Raw genomic sequence first — 22,983 nt, forward strand, 5'->3', positions numbered from 1 at the left:
ACCACCCAGTCCGGACCTTAATACAACTCCTTTTCCGTTTGGAATGGTGGCTTCGACTGGATATAATGGGACCAGTTTCCCAATAATGAATAAAAGGGGATGGATGAGTAATTGAATTCTAATAAATGATAATGAATGGATGACCTAATCTATCAGCGAAAATATAAATAACTATTCTATCCCGGGAGACTTCTATTCTTTGAAGTGCAACGTTTGATAATCTTTGTCCATTGATAGGCATGTAGATGACTCTAAGCAATAAACATAGATATTCCTTTACTTAATGATTAATTTGTTCAAATAGTTGAACAAAGTGATTAACACATTGTTACACCTATCTTTTTATATTACTGATACATGTATGATTAAAAGAAAAGCATGCTGTAAACATCCAATAGTGGAAAGTATAAAGAATGTTGTTAAAACACATGCATATATCTGATAATAGCAAGAGCGATCAAACAACAATTCACATAAAAGGAATGAATTCAGACATAGATAATAGTACCATATGAGCTGCAAATCACTCCCAATATCAATCGCTATTTGGATTCCTTCTTTCGACGCAAAAACACTTTTAAACAAAGGCAGTAGTGCACATTCACATAAAAGCTTCGTTATCAAAATCAGAATAATTGGCCCAGTGTTTATAAAAGAATATACTTGAAGTACAGTAGTGCAACTTCAGGTTTAAGTCATATACAAAAACTTACGACCCTTTCTAAATACATGAAAGGGTCTATAAATACTTGATTAAAACTAACTAACTATGAAACTAAAATCCTATTTAATTGGTACAACTTTGATTCTGAATATCTTCTTCACGGAAATCTGGCAGTCGGCAGCATGATTCATCACTTAGGCTGTTTGCCTTTAGACCTGAGCTGGCATATCGCAAGCATTGGTTCCACTTCTGGTGGTCGGTTGAGACGAGAATTGAGTTGGGCAGCATAGGTGGCATCCTGTATATCGGGAATGATACACCCGATTGCATCTGTGAGGCACTTGAGGGCGGCTCTCTGGCTGTATGGTTTGACTAAGAACAACCAATAGGTGTCCCATGTCAAACTGTTAATTCCCGCGATTAATCTCCCATTTTTCTCCAGCTCTGGATAACATGACTGCTCCAATGTTTTAGCCGATGTCAATTTACCTGGGGTACATTGAGAAATCATGTTAGATAAGTAGAGAGTATCATTAATCAATTCAACCAAATTACTTGTGGTTAATTTGCATCTTGAAACTGCTCTCTCTGCTTTCATTAACTGGGACTGCCATTCCGTAAATAATATCTCTTTATGCGATTCTAGGATTTTTGGCAAATTAGCTGCCTGTCCCTCATCAGTGTCTTGCCACTCAAGAAAATTAGTTAAGGTCTCATTGGCCTGATCCAAGTATGTTCTAGCTTTATCCAATTTTTCACCTATTGATGCTGTTAAGTCACATAAAGGTTTTGCCTGGGCGATTTTTTGACATAACAACTTTATCTGTGTCACTAATGCCTTGTTTATCTATAATGCCTCTGCTCTGAATTCAGCTGGCTGTGGAAGATTCTTGGTTTTCTGTATTTGGGCTGATAGTTGAGCAATTTGCTCATCTTTCGACTTCAGCATTTGTTCATTCATTGCTTTTAGTTGTGCCAATGCTTCCGACAGCTCTTTCTGCTTTTGAACTGCACTGGAATCAATTCTCTGTTTCTCTTCCTGCAATTGTTTATTCAATTGATTATTTATTTGTTGCTGTGTAAACAATTGCCGTTCTGCTTGCTCTGCCTTCTGCTGTGCCTCCGATAGTTGTGCTTGTAGCAAAAATATTTCCTGGTCTTTTCCTTTTAATAGATTACTCACCTCTGATGCCTTATCTATGGTGGCTGCCAAATAGGCTCCAGCATATTGGGACAGTTTTGTTAGGTCATCAGAGGGATCAAACTCCTCCTTCCAAACCACGTTGCCCGTCACTATTTGTTTAGGGAATAGGGAAGGTTGATCAGTCCTTCTCCTTTTCCGCTGTCGTTTTACTATAGCTTTGTGCTTTTGGCTGTAAAAGACATCTAAGGGAGGAATTTCTTCTACTTGCAAAACAATCTGATCGGAGGGATCCTTAGGAATTATCTCTACTTCTGTAAAACTGGGTAGGGTGCTGGTTCCACTTGGAACCTGTTTAGATGTTGTCTCTTGTGTGTCAGCCGCTTTTGATGTTTCGGCTTCCTTCGAGCACTCAAGATTGCTGATGATTGAGTCAAATTGTTGCCATTCCTGGAGCAATTTTGGGTCAATATGGGCATCTACATTCACCTCTGTGCTGCTTTGTTCCTGTTCTTTTCTCTGGGTTTCGTCTTGCTCTTTTGCCTGAGTTTCCTCTTGCTCTTTTGATGTAGCAGGAGGTTCCTTAGTGAGTCGCTGCTCAGGCTCGCTTGATTCTATCGTTGGGGTCATTGCTAATAGATCTAGAGGCAGAGTTTGCAACCTCTGTTCTCTAAGTCTGTTAAATTCAGCTAATCCGTCATCCTTATATTCCATTCTGGCCAGCGATTTAACTTGGGACATTGACTCGGCTGAGGAGAACAAGTCATCGAACATATCTTCTTTATGATCAAATTTAGTCAATTTTGCCTATTCAAGTGCATTATAGGCGACTTTGTTTGGATCAAATTGCCTATTAGGAAGAGTTGCTAGACTTAGTGCCTTAATTTTATCAACTTCTTTCTCTGCATGTTTAAAGTCATGCAGAGCGTAGACACCACATCTTAGAGGAAAAGGAGGTCAAACCTGCTTCTTTTTACTCCTCAGAGTTTGTGTAACTCCTTCGGATGTAATCTGATAGGCTACCTCCCTGGCTAAGAGTTTATCAGGTATGTACAAAGGGAGGACATGAGGTTTGGCTTGGCTGCCAAAAACTCTTACATAGGTGAATTTTTCTTCTTCGAACCATCTTCCTATGGATGTCAAGTCAACCCCTGCTTGGTAGGAAATCTTAGGAGCAGGTTTATCAAAAATAGAATAGTGAATGGGTAACATAAAACCGTTGCAAACTTGATATAAATGGTGCTTATAGTGAGCTTTCCACAACTTCTGATGGTATATATGAATGGGCATGGGGTCTTGTGGAGTCCATCTCCATCCAAGCACAGGAAATTCAGAATTAAAACACAGGGTGTCCAAGATATAGGCACTATAGTAGAATGGGGGAATAAACCTTTCAGTAATGCGGGATTTGCTTCTAAACTCAAGGACTGCGGTTGCTAGCTTATCAGACAGTACAGTTGCCCAATCCATTATCTCACTATTACATGTTGCCTCCATCAAAGGAACCATTTCTATAGTGAAGTTTGCGGAATCATGCAACCCCCACAATCTACACATCATTATCCCGGCATAACAATAAGGAGAACACAAAGAATCAACAGAGTACTTACCTGAAGACTCATGCTTGTGTTTCGCTGGATTTTTCCTCCAATCTCGAATGGGTTCGGATTCAATTTCGTTCTCATTTCTGAACTTTTCCAAGAACGCCTTGTTGTACTTCTTCTCCGGTACAGGCAAATGGTACATTTGCCTCAAATCATCAGGTTGAAATGAACCGAAGATTCTCCATCCATGGTGCAAAAGGTTCTGTTCGTGATTGGGATTTCTTCAATTGCCCACCTCACTACATCTGTATATGGGAGAATTTGTTCCCAGGCTGCTATCTGATGAAGGAAAGAGTCAGCTAAATCCTTTAGAGTAGCATCAGATTTCCGAGTCGTATCTGCTATGGCTTGCACTGCTATTACCTCGGGTCCTTCAGCCTCAATCAAATTATAGGTGCTTTGCCAAGTAGTTTTTCCGAGTCCTAGAAATGTAGTGTCGGATATCAATCCTTTTCTTTTTGTTCCTGGATCAGTGGTGGGTTGTCCTGTGGCTGGCGAAGCGGAAGCTGTTGCAGTCTTTTTTCGACTTCTTCCCCATTGAATTTACTGCTTCGGAAGAGCTCTGCACAGGAGTGAAAATGAACGTAATGCGGAGAATTGGTGGTGCAAACCAAATATGAACGAGATATATTAATCAATGCATGATGGAGGATTAACTTAAGGTGGCCGCGGATACAATCTGTGAAGAGATTTTACATTGACTATCTCATTAAATGGCCGTTTAAACCTGCCAATCCTTTAAATTCTCATCATATCATTTATCGGCCGAATGATTCATTCAAGCGTGGCTTTGATGTTTTGGCGGTTGAGCGTAAGTGAATCGCTATCGGGAAGATAAGGCCTTTAATACTAATTAACCGTAATATCCCGACTTTATCAATCCTTTTTGAAATCCGTGCTTTTAGCTTTATCGCAATCGGCCATCGGGGGAAAGCTTAAATTGTTATATTGGTTCCTTTCGGAATCCCCGATTGCCGATAGCGATATCGCCAATTCGCATCGGGAGTTTTAACTGAGGGCTTTGAAAAGCATGCATGGTACATCTCCGATCGCCGATAGCGATATCGCATCGCATCGGAGCGAAAGGGGCTTTTGTTATGATAACTCGTCATTGCCGATATCCGATAGCCTTTTGTGCATTGTCGCGTCGGAGAAAATCAATGGGTCTTTTAAGTCATGCCTCCCTTGTCATTGTAATATGAGATCTTGCGATCGCTTTATCGCAATGATAAAAGATTACTCATTTATATGTTATAAGACCGATTAATTGGTTTATCAAAAAGGTTTTATAATGTTTTTATTTTGTTTCGGACCTTTTTGAATAATAATAAGTTGATACCAAATTAAATAAAAAGGGACCCATTTCATATTATAGTTTTGAGAATAAAATTTGTATGAAATGGGGGATTGTTGTAGAGCACAACAGAAGGTAAGCTCATTGGGTTAAGTATTACTCAAAATGTGAAAGAATAAAATCAATCATAGTTCACTAATGATACCCTCCTTCTTGGGGGGCATCGAAAATTATTGTAAATCGTTTCAACCAAATTATGAATTCCTATATTGTCTTATTTGGAGGATTGATCAATAAAACGAAATGCCAACTTTATGGATGGAACTATTCTACAACGTCACTAAATGAGATATCAAGGATTTTAGAATTCCCTGTTGCAATCAATTAGAGATCCTTTAAATATTTGGGAATTCCAATTTATTTGGGAGTAACAAATATTGATGACTAGGAGGAGGTCATGCAAAAAATTAGGAAAATAATTCAATCCTAAGGAGTGCAATGGTTGAATGTAGCAAGGAAGATAGTATTAATTAAATTTGTTTTATCATCCCTTCCCATCTATATGAGATTTGGGATACTCTTCCCAAAATTAATAATACACCAGATAGGTGGTCTTCTTCGAAAGTTCCTCTGGAAAGGGGGGGAAATAATGAAAACATATTTCGTTTAGTGAATTGGAACACAGTGCGTCTCCCAAAAAGCTTTGGTGGGCTAGCGATTACACACCTTGAGCTCATGAATTTGGCCTTGGGAACAAAGATTCTCTGGCGTCTTCTTTTAGACTCTAAAAATGGTGGAAGTAAGCCTTTGTGTGCAAATACTTCCACTAGAGCAAGATCACTAGACTCAAAAGAGAAATTTGGCTAGAGTAGGGATAAAAAATATGGAAATTATGCAAAGTGGTGGCCCTTATCATCCTTGATAACTTGGGGTTGAAAATTGGCAATAGTGTGCGTATCAACTTGTTGAAATGTCATGTTAAATCATCATTATTAAAGGAGGAGAGTGAAGGAGTAAAGGATCTTGCAAATTGGATGGAAACAAATGGACATAAAAATATCATTGACACTCCACAATGGGATGCCAATGGCCATTGGGTTGGCTATCATTGCCACAATCTCCCTCCCAATATACAGTCCCATTGGATTACATTGATCAATTCATTATAGAGCCTCACTCCAATCATAACCACAAGGGTGGGTCAGAGAACATCGATGGGCAGTAAAAAGTGCTCATATTAAGTCAGGGAAGGATATGCTTTGTTAGTTCAAAAAAATGCACATCCAACTCTTGATAGGCTATGGGGCAGAATATGGCACAAGGATGGTCTACCAAAAATAAATATGCAGCACTCGGAATTGGTTCATGGGAATATTTTGATGACACAGAACCTCAAAAAAAGAAACATCCAAGGGCCATCTTGATGTGTTCTGTGAGAGAAGGTGGAAGAAGACATTTCACATGTATTTCAAAAATGTTCCTTCACATTGGAGTTCTATAAAAATGCCTTGAAAGAAGTAAGTGATATTGCAAGTATTTTAGATAGTTGGATAGATATGTTTGAGAGGTGGAAAACCAAAATTCCATGGCAGAGAAAAAAATTTCAATATCCATGCAATGTTGGATGGCTCTCCCCAAGTTTTTTTGTTGGATGGTGTGGCTTGCTCATAAGAAAGAAATCTTTAAGGGGGTCTACCCAATCTTGTCTTCTTCGACCATCAAAGCAATGCAACTATTTTTGGAAGCTATCTCTACTCACGATTATGATTCGGGAGAACTGGAAGATATGATGCCAATCGAGAAAGATTGGATAAAACTTGGTCTATTATCCATTCATTATAGAAGCTTCAAGCATAAGTCACCTGCTACAAATTCTTTTCCTCTGAGATTGGACAACAAGGAATTCCAAAGTTGGAGGTTGAACAAAGGGCATTTTTTTTTCTCCTTTTAATGGAGCATCAAAAGGTAACCCAAGGGAGGCAGGAGCAAGAGGGGTTGTCTTTCACCTCAATGAAGAAATAGAGATAATATGCATGGGCATTGGGGACTTCTACGAATAATAAATTCAATTTTTTAGCCTGGTGGTAGGGGTTAGAATAGTCATTCAATAGGTATGTAAGATCAAATAAAATTTTAACTTGTCTCATTTGTCAATCTTGCAAAGAATAAGCCTCCAAATAGCCAAAGTTGAGTATGTTGAGTTCTACCATGTAAAGAGGCATCTCAACAAGAGATAAATGCACTAGAAAATAAGGGAGTCTCCTTAGAACAAGGTATATTGGCCCAGGGTGAAGGAAGTGGTGAATATAAACCTCTACCATGAAAATCCAAATCATAAACCATAGTATTAGTGTTTTGAATATCATATTGATTGTTGGAAAATTCAAGGTGGCATCTTATTATATCAATTTTCCTTGACCTTAATATTTTTTTGTGAAATTAGTTAATCTTCTTCTGTTATTAGTTAGATATTTTAATCAAATGAATACCAAGAATGAAACATTAACAATAGAGGACACATAAATTAGGTTCTCATCCAAGGAAAAACCCCTCTAGGGGGAAAACCCATAAATCTCTTCTCTTCTTATAGAATCTACTTCATATGATACAATCAAATACTTGACCCCTAGACCAAGTCCTTCTCCAACTACCAAGTCAACCCTTCCAACAAGTCCTTCCTGGATCTAGCACCAACCAACTTCAAACTGCAACTTCGACCTACCAACTTCAGTACTGCTACTTCGACCTGCAACTTCAACCTTGTAAAAGCTGCAGAAACCCTAATCCAACTTCCTATTCAAACCTTCCTTGATTAAGATAACTCCTCCTAAGGTAAACGAGTTCATGATAGAGTATTCTTCCTTCGAGCAACAAAATACTGCACCTCGTCCTACTGCAACTTGGATTTGTAATTTCAGCCTCCTTTGTAGCTACAGAAACCCTGGAATTTTGCACATGTGAGAGAGAGATATCCCAAAAACAAGTCTTCTTCTTCTTCTAGAATTTTACTTTTCTTGTCTTCTTTATTCCTAGCTAGAGATCAAACCTTTTCCTTGAGATCAAAATTCTTGATGAGTGAGTTTCAAATGATGTCGATCTTCTCCTTTATATAGCCTTTCCAAGGGGTTGAATGCCTTCCTTTAGGCCGACTTGAAGTTGTCAGGGCCTAATTGTACTTTTGGATTTTCCAGGATTTTCTAGACTAAAAAATAATTATTTTTCCTATTACGTTTTTCCCGAAAGGGTCTTATAAACATGATGTTGAATCCTTTGACTCAGGAAATTAAATCCTAAGACCTAACAAACCTTAGAAGCATTAATAACATGCTTTTACCTAGAAGACCATCAATAAGAAGCATGAAACACATGCTTTAATATTAATATTTTTTTCTTTTATTCTTTTGTTTGTTACATAGGATACATATTGAAATGAGTACAAAAACAATTATGAAGACCAAAACTAGTTAAATTTTCATCACTCCCTCTTAACTAGGGAGGTATTCATAATTTTACAACCAGTGCAACATCATTCTCAAACTGAAGAGTTCATAAGAAGAGTCAGATTGATAAGCCAACTGTAAGCATCATCATTATAACCAACAATGTCTCTAAGGCCTATCTAGACAAGGTCTACTTCATTCAAGAGCATTATGCTAGGAGGATTTACGTGTGATATCGCACTCCTCTATAAGGCACATACCCCATCTGGATGTTCACAAGGTATGTCCTTTTAGGAATATTCTTATCTTGGATCTCCAATCCTGAGTCCTCAAAGAATATTGGTCCTCTTTGACCACTCTTCTCTCGAATACCTATCCTATCCTCAATGAGTGTTGGTACCTTTCCTTTTTTGGATTATGTATCCTCAAGGAAACAACATATGCTTATCCCGTCCTACACCATTCTATCTTTATTACCTGAAGATGAGAATGCGCATTTGATGTTAAACATCACTCCCTCTCAACCAAATAGTACATCCCTATTATCCTTTTAATTAGAGAATAGATCCTTGCTCCTCTTCAAGGAGACTCCTTTACTCCCTCTCAAATCTAGAGGATATCCCGTACTTCCTTTTTATTTGGGAAGTCAATACCACAAGTCTTATAGGTTGTCTCCATAATAGTATCAACTACTTATTTTTCATAGCTACATGGCTCCCTTTTTCTTTCACATTGAGCTTTCTTTCTTTCGAGGTATCATGGATCCATATTCACTCTTCAATCTTGTGACATGATCTAGGTCCTTTCTCTTGCTCATCACTTTCATATTGATATCATGAAGGCATTACATTGAGCCTTTCCAAACTTCAAGTTGATCATAACTTCCTCATGAAAGTGACATCCTTTGACCTTCAAGTTATCTTCTTACACTACTATCTTTCAATACCAAGATGGAGACATCTTGAATTTATAGTTGTCAAGTACCAAATATTGAGCTTCCCTCAACATTCTTCATACAGTTTAATCCATGCAATTGAACTTTCCTCGATTGTCAACATGTATTCTTGCAAATTCTTCTAGGTATAAAAACAATATGTTAACCAAATAACTAACAATAATTAAAATTAGACTTACCTCATTATGATGAACTTCTTGTTCCATCAACATCCTCATGGTGCATGTCCATATGAATGTTCCTTCATGTATCAGAGTCCCAAGGATTGAAATTGATTACCAAGTTACAACCTTTTCTTATAGAGATTATACTGGATGTCTAATAATTAATTTACATATTCTAGAGAAAGTATAATCTTTTACAAATCCTTAAGTAAGTCAAATTCTTCCTTTTAAACATCAAGCTAAGCATGTTACAAGATTCTATCTACATTAATATTAATCAAGAGTCCCTTCCAATGTGTATCCTTATGCCTCTTATTCTATCATATAGCTATATGTCTCATAATGTGCATGCGTCCTAACGCATTGCATCCCTTCACCCCTTGAACAATATTGTTTCCAAATTACATGGAATGTATACTAACCTTGTCATAATCCTTATCCCAAGAACTACAAAATGATGGTTCTTATAGGATCATGATGACCCACATTAGCAATATGACTACCTCTAACATAATGTTAGAGAATTCGTGGATGAACAATATGCAATTTTTTTATATCTATTTATTATAGATGATTTATGCAAATCAACTTAACCAAGTATACTCTACATATGATACTACCACATGCTCCTCTCTGTGATGTTATGAAAAATCAAGATTCCTTTTAAAGTAAACACCAATGCATGTTATCCTAAAGGAAATATTAATCTTCATAAAGAACCTGAAAAATAGCGTGCCTTCTTCAATAACAATGATCTTTCACATCTTCTTTCTTCAACTTCTTCTTAGGTTCTCATGTTTCCTCAGCTATGTGAGACTCTTTTATTTCCTTTCTCTTTTTGTTTCGTTGGCTTAGGCAGACCCTATTAAAGTGTCCATATTCATTGCACTTAAAGCATTTAACCTTCACCATATCTTTCTTCTTGTAATTCCCAAACTTTCCCTTCTTCAACTTCTTGACTCGAGCTAGAAAGGCTTGAGATTGCTCATCTGATCCAATGTCATCTTTTACCTTGATCCTTGATTTTTCCAAAATGCACAAGCCCACAAATCATCAAAAATATTTGAATCTTTCTTAGAGTAGATGCTTGTTGCAAATATGCTCCATTCTAGTTGTAATGCATTTAATAAACAGATGGTCATTTCCGAATTAGAAATTGTCTCTCTAAGCCCTTGCAAGTGGTATCTTAATTGAGAGATATTCATTAGAAAGGATGATATGTCATCATCCTTTTATTTCTTCATATTTTATAAGTTATTCTTCAAAGACATATTTTTTCCTGATGTAAATACAAAATACAAGTTCACTAGCTTATCATACATAACCTTGGAAGTTTTCAAATTTGTAACAAATGGAACAAGAGGATTTAAATGGTTTCAACTATGAGCCTTTGTGCCCTTACTTCCCCTTTCTTATACTTTTCTAGTTCTTGAGTCTTGTCTTTTATAGTTTTAGTAATTTCCCCAGTCACATATTCTAATACCTCATGTTATATAAGTGCTAGGTCAATCATTTTCTTCCATGCTAGGTAATTTGATGCTCCAACGAGCTTATTTCTCTCCTTACAGAAATAACCCGTATGAAATGCACCTATAGATTCAGAAATAGAGTAATAATATGATACTTACTTTATAACCATGATTCTCCTCTTCCTTGATTATGTCTTCAACCTGTCTTGATGCCCTCAAGACCTTTGAAGAAATTTCAACAATATCCTTAAAATATGTTTCATGGGATTCCTTCAACAACAACTTTCGATAGTGATGAACGATAACAAGATCCATTTTATGCTTCCTTCAAAGATGCCTTTCAATAGATCTCCTTCTCTCAAGAGACAACCTTTCTTGTAGTCTTCCTCTAAATCCTTGCTTTGATGAGAGCTTGATGTAGCCTTGATTTTATCCAATGTAGAAACCCTCCTTCCAGATTAATAGGTCTCCACAAATGATTCCCCTTGATGAGGAAACCCATCTTTGTGTCTACAAGATGATATTTACACTTTCCTTCTTGTTCACCTTAGCTCTGATACCATGTTAGAAAATTCAAGGTGGTAGCTTATTATATCAATTTTCCTTGACCTTAATATTTTCTTGTGAACTTAATTTATATTATTTTGTTCTTTAGTTAGATATTTTCATCAAACATAAGACGAGAATGAAATAGTAACAATAGAGGACACAAAAATTAGGCTCTCTGTTAGGGCAAAACCCTTCCAAGGGGAAAACCTGGAAAACTCTTCTCTTCTTATAGAATTTGCTTCAAATGAGACAATCAAAGACTGAAACCCTAGGCAAAGTCCTTCTCCAACAATCAAGTCGGACCTTCCAACAAGTCCTTCCTTGATCTAGCACCAACCAACTTCAAATTGTAACTTTGACCTGCCAACTTCAATACTTCTACTGCGACCTTGTAACAACTACAGAAACCCTAATCCAACTTCCTCTTGAGGCCTTCCTTGAGAAAGAAAACTCCTCCTATGTTCAATGAGGTCAAGACAAAGTATTCTTCCTTTGATCAAGAATATACTAAACCTCGCCCTATTTCAACTCGGATATGTAATTTCAGCCTCCTTTGTAGTTGCGAAAAATCTTGACTTTCGCACATGTGAGAGAGAGATAGCCAAAAAACAAGTCTTCTTCTTCTTCTAGACCTTCATTATTTGTTTCTTCTTGCTTCCTAGCTAGAGATTGAACCTTTTCCTTGAGATCTAAATTCTTAGAGAGTGAGTGTCAAATGAGGCCAAACTGCTCCTTTATATAGCCTTTCCAAGGGGTCAAATTCACTCCTCTAGGCTGACTTGAAGCTGTCAGGACCGGCTTGTATTTTTGGAGTTTACAAGACTTTCTAGACTCTAAAATAATTATTTTCCAATTAAATTTTGTCTGGAAGGGTTTTATAAACATGATGTTGGCTTCTTTGACTCATGACAATAAATATTGACCTAAAAACCCTAGAAGCATGAAGACCATGCTTTTACCTAGAAGACCATCAATAAGAAGCATAAAACCAATGCTTTAATAATATTAACTTTTTCTTTTCTGCTTTCACTTGTTACATATGATACATATTGAAACGAGTACAACAAAAATAACGAAGACAAAAATTAGCTACATTTCCAACATTAATAAGTAATAAAGGTCGATTAAAATGGCTCATGATCTTACGACCTCATGTCAAACCACAAAATTGTAGTGTGAACCTTCAAATTCCATTGTGGCGGTCCCTCTTCATTGTTGAGATTCAGGATTGTGTGTCCACTTGGTCTGTCCATGTGCTCTTAAGCAAGGTTAGGAATAGATGGAAGTTAGTTCATATCCTTAATAAATGTGGGAGGGGGTTGAAGGATGTTGTCTTAAAATTTGAGAATAAGCAGGCATGCTCAGGTCTTAGAGCTTTAATGGAGATGGGAAAGATTTGCAGTAATTTCAAATCAAAAACTGAATGTTTGGTCTGTAAAATTTACATGGAAGTTCGCTATATTGAATATGTTGAACAAATTGATGGCTTGGTGGGGGAATGTATGCGTGGATATAAGGTGTGGTCGCTTGTCTCCAACTCATCTAAATTTTGGGTTTTTTTTTTGTACAAATCCATAACAAGAAAGGCAGAGTCTTGTGCTGGTGCAAATATTGGTAGGCTGTTAGGATTTTAGAAGGAGGAATTCAATCGACATTTAGATGATCTCATGACAATAATGGAGTATATTTTATCATTGTTAAATAGGAAGGGGGAAATGGGGGTTTTCAAGGTTAATGCTCAATTAACTATTCTCAACTAGAAAATTGGTATTTATTAGATCAAGTTAGACAGGTTATAGACACAAAATGATCTTTTGGACCTTCATCTAGAAAATATTGGAAATCCTAGATGGGAATGGTGCTTTAGAAGGCATGGAATAAGCATGGAGCGCGGTAATGAAAGTGTAGCAAGTCAGGGCCTCATAACATGTACAAAGGGATTCTAAGATGGCAGATGTGAATAAGGCTCATGCTTCATCGCAACCAAGGAATTTTTTCAACGATAATGAAGAATCCAATAATGAACCTAGTTAATGTAGTGTAGGCTAGTTTTTTTGTGTTTTAAACAATGTAATGCAAGTATATATTAGTATTATGAATATTTTGGAAGGTGTATAGGCAATATCAGTTTAGAGTGGTAACATGTACACTGTATAGTGAGAAAAAAAGTGATTTTTGGACTATTTTGAACTCAGTTGATGAAGATATTGTTGCATATGTAAAATATTTTGGCCTTGAAACTAGCTTCAAATTAATAGAAAAAACATAATTGTTTCTTTAAAAAAAATATATTTCATACTAATAGATAATTTCTATACAACCTCCTGACATGGAATGAAGGGAATCAATATTAATAACTCACGTTTAAATCCAAATTATTATAATTATAATTAATTTTATATTATATTATAAATTTAAAATTTATTTGAATACAACAACTTGACTATACATTTTAAGATTTTCAAACAATGCATATTAATTTTATTTATTTAGGAAAATAGTTTGATTCCTTTTTCAAATACATTGTGTTTATGTTAGTTTGATTCCTTTTTCACATAAAATCTTTACATTACAATGGAGACCATTTCTCCTTTCATGTAAATTAAAATTACAAATTTTAATGCATAAATAATTCTATCTTATGGTATAAGAAATAATATATGTTGCAATGAAATTTACATGCAAGGAGCTATTGCTCTGTGATCTTGTGCCCGAATAAGATCACTAGACAACAAGAGAAAAAATGGCTAATAGATAGACAATCAAATCCCAACCCAATGCTCAAACATGCAACAAGAAAATGATTCTAGATGCTATAAAGGAAAGAGCATGCACTTGGCCTCCTCGCAGGTCGGTGAAGGGTTTTGAATTCGTAGCAGAATCCTCGTGCTCCACTCAAGCAATCTGCTTCATCTGCACTTGATCTCAACACCTACACACAACCACAAACACTCAAGGATGACAAGTGATCTTCCTCAGAAGATCGTCAACTCAAAACATCATAGAATCAATATATATAATTGTTGCAAACATGTAAATATAGGGAAGGAACATGTATCTATTAATCCAAAATTAAAGTACAACAAATGTATACCTTCTAGCAAAGGAGATCCTCTCCTCAATCTTGTAGTATGGTCTCCTCTCCCAATACAGTAGAGCTCTCGCACTATAGTTTGGATACTTGATCTAACCCCTTTCCTCTTGGTGAGATTATATAGGCTCATTCTATCCTTTGGGAGAATGTATCTAGACACCTAGGGGCTTGATAATTTAGGAAAATTCTACAATAATGGACCCCTAGCCAACTCATACACAAGTGGGTCAAGTTGATCTCCTTGGGAATGGAAAACTCTAGAAACCTTTTTCACAATTATGAGTTTTTTTCTCAATTATCTCAAATATGAAATACTTATCATCTCATAATTATAATATTTTGAAAAAATAATTATGAGAAATTGTCCAATTATGTAATTCCTCCCTTTTAGCGTGGGATAAATCTCACATAAGTAAAAGAAAAGGTGAAAAGGGGATGCATTTTAGCCAAACAACCGAGGTAAGTTGATATTGGGTTTATCTCACTATAATGTCTGAGTGGAAAATAGGGTTATAACAATACACACACACACATACCATCCTTTATCTATCTTAACCTTGGATCTATCAAGCACCGAGAGGTATCAAATCTTTCAAGGCACAAACCTTTCCTCAAGTTTTGCACTCAAAAAAGAGGTTTTCACCTCAAGGGATTTGATCCCTCTTAGCGCTTAATAGATCTCAAGTTAAGATGGATCTAGAATGTTTTTTATATGCACACATACCATATCTAGGTTAGATCCATCTCTCCCTCCCTCTCTCTCTCTTCCCTCCTACTCTACTCTCTCCCTCACTCTCTTTCCATCTATCCCTTGTCACCCTCTCTCTCCACCTTTCTCTCTTTATGTATTTCTTCTTGCCTCCCTATCTCTCCCCTTCCAACTCCATCTCTCTCTCCCTCCATCTCTCCTTATCTCTCTCAATTCACCTCTCTTTCTCTCCTCTCTCCCTTTCTCTCCCACATCCCTCTGTCTCTTCCCACATCTTTCTCTCTCTCTCTCTCTCTCTTCCCTCCAACTATGTCACTATCTCCCTCCCTATCTCCTTCTCTCTCTATCTCTCTCCTTCTCTCACCCTTACATCTACGTGTCTCCCTCTCTCTCATTTCCCTTCTCTCCCTCTCTCTCTCCTCTCCTTCTCTAACCCTTCCATCTATGTGTCTCCCTCTTTCTCCTTTCCCTTCTCTCCTGCTCTCTCTCCTCTCCTTCTCTCTCTCTTCCCTCCTCTCCTCTTTCACTCACTCTCTTTTCTTCTCTCCCTTGTCACTCCCCCTCTCTCTCCACCAATATTTATCTATGTATTTGTTATTCCCTCTCTCTCTCCCTACCTCTCTGCTTCTCTCTCTCAAGTCCTCTCTCTCTTCCTTCCTCTCTCTCCCTTTCCCTCCAACATCCCTCTCCCTCCCTATCTTTCTCTCTCTCTCTACCCTCCAACTCTGTCACTATCTCCATCCCTCTCTCCTTCTCTCTCTCACTCTCTACCCTCCAACCTTGTCACTATCTCCCTCCCTCTTTCCTTCTCTCTCTCCCCCCTCCATCTCTATGTCTCCCTCTCTCTCTTCCCTTTCTCTCCCTTTCTCTCTATCCTCTCCTTCTCTCTGTCTTCCCTCCTCTCCTCTCTTCCTCACACTCTCTCCATCTCTCCCTTTTCACTCCCTCTCTCTATACTTGTATCTTTCTATTTCTTTTTTCTTCCCTCTCTCTCTCCCCCCTTCTCTCCTTCTATCTCTCCCCTCTCTCTCTCTTCATTCTTCTTTGTATCACACCTCCCTTCTCTCGCTCTCTCTCTCTTTCCTTCTTCCTCCCCCTCTCTCTCCATCCATATGATCCAGAATGTTCACTCTGTGTAATAAATTATATATGTAATGTCTAAAATATTTTACATTTTTTTTTTTTAATTGTGAAATGGGTTATGTTTTTTGGGTATATGGCATTGATAAGCCATGGTATTGCCCCATTGTATTATAAAAAACCCTATTTACAAGTTAATAATATCCATGGTAAAGTGGGAGTGGATACCCATGGTTAATTAACTTGTTATATTGTAACTTTATTGTAAGTATTAAATATTTAAGTCTTATTAATTAAATTTAAATATGGTTATGGAATCATTATTAGTCTTTGCCAAGGCATGACTCAACAATCGATTTGTCTATTGATGGCTATTAGTTTAGCATTGACCAATGCAAATTATAATGTTTAAATTTAAAAAATAAATATTTATTTTTAAATATTATTAAAAAAATAATTTTCAAACATTTGATTGAACCATAACTTCAAGGTCTTATTGCAACCTTTGCATGATATAATGTCATGTGGATAACTGCCTTGCATATTTTGTGTCATAATTTACTAATATGGTTACAATGTTCATGCATGATTTTTGGATATTTGCGTAGTGATTTTTTCATTATTAAGCTTTGCAGAAAAATTATCCAAAATTAAAATACTTGAAAATAACTTATATTGATGTTGATAATATATTTACCATCAATTACTTCCTCCCATAATTTAAGCAAGAAGTTTCATAAAAAGTGGATAGGAATAAGATGTAAAAAATATACTTACAAGAGTTATTTCCCACCATTATTTATGTTTTCTTCAACACTTATGTAGGATTACAATATAAATGTGTAGACTTACTAGTAGTTACTACCCACTGAAATTTATGCAACTTCTTATACTTGATTAAGCAATTTACTTATCCAAAGCAATACTATAGGATGATTTGTCTCTCAACCATTAGCATTGACCAATGTAAGTTATAGTTATTTATGCAATTTTACCTCAGAATAATTTCTTATTTGAGTTGGAGTTGCAAACCTGCAGTAAAACAAAATTACACTATAACCAACTGAATTTTATTATTTTTATTACTTTTAATTTTTTCTTGTGCCGAGGCTTTACAACCCAGTATAGGGATAGACGTGAGGTGTAATTGTTTGTAAAATTTAACATTTAACATTTATATGTCAGCTCAATTAAAAAATAATAAACGGTTAAAAGTAATATAGAGTTGAGTATAATGTAAACATCTAAATATTGGGTCAATTAATAATAAAAAGTTAAAAGTAATAAAAAAAAAAAAAAAAAAAAAAAATTGTCTCTTCAAAATCTAAAATGCTTCTTATACAGGAAACCATGCATGATAGTTCACAAACCATTTCATATTTCAGGAGGATGCTACCATCATGGCATATGGTTGCTTCAAATGCTGTGGGCATGTCTGGAGGATTAGCTGTATTATGGGATCCTAAATGGATTAAGGCTACTGCTTTTCAATGTTTCGTTGGCATTCTTTTTCTGGCCCACTTCCATGGCTCTAAAGACCCCATTCACATATTGAACATTTATGCTCCATATAAAAATCGGTTCCCTTTCTGGAATTATCTGCTTTCCTCTGAACTACTTGAAATTGACTCTTTGATAATTGGCAGAGATTTTAACTGCACCTTTTGTAATGATGAAATATGGGGCAATGGCAAGAAATATGATCCGATGGGCAGATTCATTTGGGAATCCATTATACAATATAATTTTATTGATATCCTGCATGTTTGTCAGGGACCAACTTGGGACAATGGGTGATCCAGTAATTCTTTTTTGGCGAAAAGATTAGACAGATTTATCTTCCATGAAAGATTGATTGAAAGATATGGCTCTCCTCAAATGAACATCATACCATCTTTCATATCTGATCATCGCCCCATTTCTATTCAATGGAAATATGTTGGACGCAGGTTTGGATATCCATTCAAGTTCAATCGTACATGGCTTGCTGACGAACAATTCAACAAATTTATAAATGATACTTGGAAGCTATCCCCCAGGCAGGAAAATGATTCTTCCCGGCATTTTCTTGATCGCCTACAATTTCTTCGAAAGGAGGTTAAAAAATGGCAAAAAGAGAAATCGACCTCCAATAGAAAGGAACTGAAGGATATATGTAGGAAACTGGAGTACTTATCTACACTCCTTAAAAATCCCTCCATGTCGTCTACCATCAAAAATCATATATGGAGATTAGAAAAAAGAAAACAAAGATATTAGAAGAAGAAGAGACCACTTGGAGGCTTAAAAGTCGAGCATTATGGCTCAGTGAGGGAGATAAAAACACCAAGTTTTTTCACAGGTTTGCAAATAAAAGGAGGGAGGCAAATGCTATTTGGGAGATCAAGGATGAGTTAGGAAACACTCATTCCTCACAGGAGGCAATCTCTAGAGAAGCTGTGAAATTCTACAAAAAGGCTTACAACGAGGATTCTGTCTGCGACATTGAGGATATTCTATGGGGAATAGACCCATACCCCACTATGTTTGATGAAAGTCTAAACATAGCTCTATTTGTTGAAGTTTTAGAAGAGGAATTACTAGTAACAATGAAATCATTCCAGAAAGACAAGTGCCCCGGGCCGGATGGGTGGACCATCGATTTCTTCATCCACTTCTTTGAATTATTTAAGACAGATATCCTAAAGATGGTCGAGGAATCGAGAACACAAGGATTCATAAGCCAGAACATCTCCTCTACATATATCACTCTTATTCCAAAGAAGAAGCTCTCTTTCACATTTTCATATTATTGGCCAATCTCATTGTGCAACGTATTATACAAGGTCATATCCAAGATTATAGCTATCCGAATTAGGAACACTCTATCTCTACACCTGTCTTTAGAGCAACACGGGTTTCTAAAAGACAGAAATATCTTAGAAGCGGTGGCTCTCACCCAAGAATGCTTACACTCCATGCATAGCAGGAAAATAGAAGCTGCTCTTTTAAAAATCGACCTTAAAAAGGCATACGACTGTGTCAACTGGGGCTTTATTCGATGCCTACTGGCCAGGATTGGCCTAGATGTCAGGTGCATTAGATGGATCATGGCTTGTGTGGTGGAAGTAAATTATGTTGTTCTAATTAATGGAGTCCCAACCCATTTCTTCAAAGCGGCCAGGGGCTTACGTCAGGGTTGCTCCCTATCTCCACTCCTTTTCATTCTTGTTATGGAATCTCTGAGCCTACACTTAAAGAAAGAAATTCAACAAGAGAGAATCAAGCCTCTTCCCATTTGCAGGGATATCCTCATGTCGCATAATCTTTTTGTTGATGATATCCTTTTGTCAGCTATATTGTGCAGAACAACATGGATATGTATCCATGAAATCTTGGAGAGTTTTCAAAAAGCCACCGGCATGTATATCAACGATATAAAATCATCATTCCATGTCGCTAATGTTAATGGAGATATAATCACTTTTCTAACAGATCTTTTCAATATTAAAGCTTTTCCTATCATGAAGGGTTTTAAATATTTGGGTTTCAATTTGAAACCTGTGGGTTACAGATTGGCCGATTGGTCGTGGATTCTGGATCGGTTCTATAAGAAAATATCTGCATGGGAATTCAAGTGCTTATCCATTGGAGGTCGCGCCATTCTCACGCAATCTGTGCTGGTTCAAATCATGGTTTATTGGGCACACCTCTTCTATATCCCATCATCTATTATTAACAGTTTAAACAGAATGATAGCTAATTTCATATGGGGAGGACAGAAGGAAAAGAAAAAATATCACCTGAGCAGGCTTTCGAAGTTGACACGGCCAAAAAATATGGGGGGATGGGGTATATTGGATTTACACTCTTTTAGAAGAGCCCTTCTATGTAAATCTATGTGGAAAGCGATCATGGGTGAATCCAACTGGAGCAAGACCATTAGAGCTAAGTACATGGACGATCAAGACATGACATATTGGTATAGACAGCTCTCCACTGGATCCTCCATCGGCTCATATATATGGAGAGGTTTTCAGAGATTGGAGCTGTTCTTTAGAGAAAATTTGATTTGGAAATTCCAATCCAGATCCAATATTATCATTGGATTAGATGAATTCGCAGGTGCGGGAGAAAAGATCCAATTTACCTCGCAGCTTTTGAGAAATTTACACTGCAGGGGATATTTCTTTTGGGCCAGTGTTATAAAAAAATGGGATGGTGCGATTCCAATCTGGAAATCTGCTACAGAAATGAAATTACACGGTGCTTTGGAATCCCAATGGAATGCTATCACTGCTTCACTGCATTCGTGTGGATTGTTTCATTCGTCAGATAGGGATTGCCTCATTTGGAAAGGTCTTGGTGGCTCATCGGCTGTATATGCAAAGCATATATATCTCCAAATTCTGTTATCAGAATCTGATACATGTGATAATATTTTTCCGCCAGTTTTTTGGAAAACTGGATGCCCCTTAAAAATCATTATTTTTGCCTGGCTGGTTTTTCATGACAAGAATCTCACTTGGGAGAACCTCCAGAAGTGCAAATGGTGTGGGCCAGCCATATGCCCCCTCTACAGAACAAATTCTGAAAATAATTTGCATATTTTTCTACAATGTCCACAAGCCCAGTTGATATGGCAGAACTTAACTGCTCATTTTGGTTTCGCCTACGTCAGCGCTCCTTCTATATATGAGGCTTTCAAAGGATGGAGCAAAATGTACTGCAAGTGGAGGCCCATTCCATTGTTAACAATCTGGGCCATATGGAAATGGCGAAACCAGATGATTTTCGATTCCAAAAGGGAACTGATTTCTAAAGTTTTCGAATCTATCCTTTGTTTATATGAAGCGCTAGGATGGCCACGACAATCCAAAGTCAGACAAGGAAGGGATCATCAGCCCAACGATGCCTATGGATATCCCCGCACTTTCTTTGACGATGTTGCCCAACATGATACATGCGCCTGTGGATTTTACATAATCCCAGAAGAAGGACAATCTTTCGACATTCATTGGAATGGAGGACTTGGAACAAATAACAAAGCATAAATTATGGCCCTAGCTAGACTCCTTTCTATCTCTGATTTCCTTGGCATTCAAAACCTTCATATTTTTGGAGACTCGAAAGTCACCATCGACCATGTACTGTCTAAACATTTTATAAAAAATATACATCTCTCCGGTTGGTTGAATAGGCTTGAGGATTTGTGGTGCAACAGAAAAGACTACACTATCTCCCACATTGTCAGGGATAAAAACCGGAGAGCAGATGCATTATCTAAACAGGGGCTAACATTGCCACAGGGTATATGGAGGATGCAGATTACAGTGGACAACATCTCCCACCAGATCCAAGACTTTTCCATGCTGGGTACATAGTTTTCTATTTTGTGAAGTCAAAACTGGTATGTTTTTCTGTTTTCCCCAACATTTGACTCATATTTTTGTCTTTTTCCATATATAATCTTGGCTCATATTTCCTTTAGACCATTATGTAACTGATCTGATAAGGCTCTATATATCTTTTCTCTCTATGTGGATGAACCACATTACATCTTCCATATCAGATGTTTTCCATATCAAACATTGTTGTACATATGTGTTGGATGAATATAATATAACCATATAGCTTTTTTTCGTGCTGAAAAAATAAAAATAATAAAATTTAATTTTTTATATTGTAATTTTTTATATAATTAAATTTTAAGTTCATGATTAAGTTAAAAATTAAATTGGTGAGTGAGATGTCCATTTTATGTGACAAAGATCTCTTTCATGCAAGGATTTGATTATTAAAGTTTTATGAAGGTATACATTTTCTACTCTTTCTCTTTTAAATTTGAAGTTATAATTTTTTAAGAAAAAACATATATTCTTAATCATTAGGTCCATATGTTCTTTAAAAAATAATATTTTTAAATATGATGATTTCATAATATAATAGTATATTTTAATTGAAAATTTTAAAAATATTAGTTATAATTTGAAGAGTAAAAATATAAAGTCTTTTTAGAGTGAGGATGGCAATATTATGCAAGACATATTAATAATATGTTTTGCATGATAGACCTATAGTATGTTTTATCCAATACTTTCCACTTTTACCCCATCTTCACTTTTATTCCCATATTTGAAAAATATTGGAATCTATATATATATATATATATATAGGACCAATTATTTTTCTATTATAAAGCCTAGATTACATGGTCAAAACCATTTACATCAGATTTAACAAAACTTGATTCTCTGATCTTTGTTGCTTCCACATTCCAATATAACTAGAGCATAGTATTTTTGCCTCTACGACCCTTTGGACTATAATTCTACATTGAAACCTTCCATATATCCTACAAAATTAACCCAACAACAAAATATATTTGCAATACATATATTAACTGAAGATTAAGCAAGATTGGAAGGCCCAACTTCCTCATTATCTGCACTGGAGACCTCTTTACCTTTGCTCATCCTTGAGCCATCTATGCCCTACTAGAGAATTCTTGTTGCTCTTTAAATCCAGAGCCTAATTTTCTAGACAAAAGTTCATGTACCCTTGCAAATAGACTACCACTGATGAGATTTGTACTGTTGGACATCAAGTCTGCTTCCATCTTGATAATTTTCCTTTCCACCTTTGCCTCTAAATATTTGAACTTGGCTTCTAACATGTTTCCTTTGCCTCATTGTCACTCTCCAACAATTCTATTTGATGAGGCAGACGATCGATTCGACCCATTAGTATCTTAAATAAAAACTCCACTTCCTTTTTCCATCATGCCATATCGGGGTCCAAGGGCTGGTCACCTTCTGGCGCCATCGCCAAATAATTCAGC

This window comes from Pinus tabuliformis, chromosome 5_1, assembly GCF_031772625.1.
Source record: "Pinus tabuliformis cultivar Carrire ecotype Pingquan chromosome 5_1, CPIR1, whole genome shotgun sequence".
NCBI classification, from domain to species: domain Eukaryota; kingdom Viridiplantae; phylum Streptophyta; class Pinopsida; order Pinales; family Pinaceae; genus Pinus; species Pinus tabuliformis.